Genomic DNA, 2,035 nt, shown 5'->3' with positions numbered 1-2,035 from the left:
TGACGGTGTTTTTTCAGTGACTGCTGCTGAACACAAATCAATTTAGAGTGCCTGAAAATAATTTAAAGCCTGTATGCGGAGTCAGAGAAGATGCTTTGCATATTATGTTAGAGATAAATGTTTTCAGGTAACACAGATATACCCAAAGACGCATTTTCCTGTCTTGTTTAGGCCACAAAGACATAAATAGTTCATCTTGGCCAAGACATATGTGTAGAAATGAAATGGCGTAGACATCAAGGGCTGAGGTATTAATTTGCTTCGTTCGATACTACGTGGCTGACTTCGTGAAAAGTCATCGGGAAGCTGAGCAATAGACAATTCGAATTTAGGCTGCTTTACTCATTCTGAGTTGAGCTGAAATCGCCTAAACTATAGCGGGTCATATGAGCAGTTAGCTGGGGGAATAAAGTATCCTACTTGGACATGTGCTGCCGTGATCCACAAAGTTGCAATACAGCATAAATGCACGTTGAATGAAGTCTTTCCATTTACATATCTACCGCTTATTTCACGATTTATCTTGGTTGGGTGACTCAGCTACATACTCCGACAAATGCAGAGCGATTTGGAGGAAGACCAGAAGATACATGGAGAAAATACGAGCACCGTCTTCTTATCTTTGACTCAGTCGTGCTGCATTTCTCGGAGCAGGTAACAACTCACCCAAGTCAAGGTGAGATCTCGGTGAGCTGCAGCCAGTCTCAGTTGAGTAGAACCAATGTATGGCCAAGTTGTAACTTGTCTACTTTTCTGCAGCGCACAACAGACGATACACGAAGAAGAAAACAAGACCAGCGCTGCTGTAACACATAGAAGATTTATTTAAATGAAACAAATATAGTTAAACTATATACACGCTCACATACACACACACACACACGCGCGCATGTAAAAATTCCGCCATATCCACGAAGTGAATGATGATGAGTGGGCGAAGCTCCGGAGGTAAACCTGGTAAACCATGAATCCTCTGTACATTTTGCCCACTCGATTTTATTACATCGCTCCCCCTAGCGTACGTCGCCGCACTAAATCGAACGATTGCCTTCAACCAATGACACGCGCCATATGTGACATCATTCCTATTTTATAAGATCTCGCGTCTTTCATCAACTACAAGTACCGCTTTCTAGTTTATAACATCTTGCATCTTTTCCTCATCAGCTACAAGTACCACCATCTAGTAAACACTGCAAGAACTAAACTAGAGGTGGCTACATACAGGGGACCGTACCGCCATCTAGTGAACACTGCAAGAACTAAACTAGAGGTGGCTACATACAGGCTACAGGGGACGCACAGCCCACGCCCTAAGGAGCTTCGCCCCTAAAATGGGTTGACCTCCCCTCCCGCCCAAAGAAAAACTGTCTACTGCACAGGACGATTGTCGAGTGTCGTCAGACAACAGCGGTACACGATCACTCAATATATCCGAAGCATCTGAGGTGTTAATGTACCGCGCTCTCTTATAACTGTGAAGTTATTGCCCTGTTGCTGTGGAGTGACACGCAGCCTGAAGAAATTGGCACCACAGGTAGAAGTTGGCACAAAGTTACGCCGTGCAAAATAGTCGGTTCCTTAGTGGTGCCTTTTATGACGGGACGTTGTGCACTGTGAATCGATACCATGCATCTGGTGGTACAGTCGCGCGCGACCGGAAGGTTATCGCGCGAGCGTCGGCCAAGAAGTATACAACAACGCCACGTCCCAGATACTCTTTCTTGGAGAGCGTGGTATCTCGCAAACTTCACTCGGATGTTTTGCGACTGTTTCTTAAGCTTTTGCTACTCCCGTCTTAGGAACAAAGCAGCGCCATGCACTGTTTCAACGCACCTTTCCCAGTGATTCTGTAATGACCCGTGGAGATAAGAGCTCACAAAAAACACACTCGATTGCAACGCATGGAAGGCTCAAAATTGAGAAAAAGGATGTAGAGTTTGTTGTAGCGGCGATTGTTGTAGCATGAAAGTGCCAACGAGAAAGAGAAGAATCCGCAGTCTTGATTTTTACAGTTTCATAACGTTCCGCTAGG

The sequence above is a fragment of the Rhipicephalus microplus genome, chromosome 8, assembly GCF_043290135.1.
Source record: "Rhipicephalus microplus isolate Deutch F79 chromosome 8, USDA_Rmic, whole genome shotgun sequence".
NCBI classification, from domain to species: Eukaryota; Metazoa; Arthropoda; class Arachnida; order Ixodida; family Ixodidae; genus Rhipicephalus; species Rhipicephalus microplus.
This window is presented reverse-complemented; position numbering follows the sequence as displayed.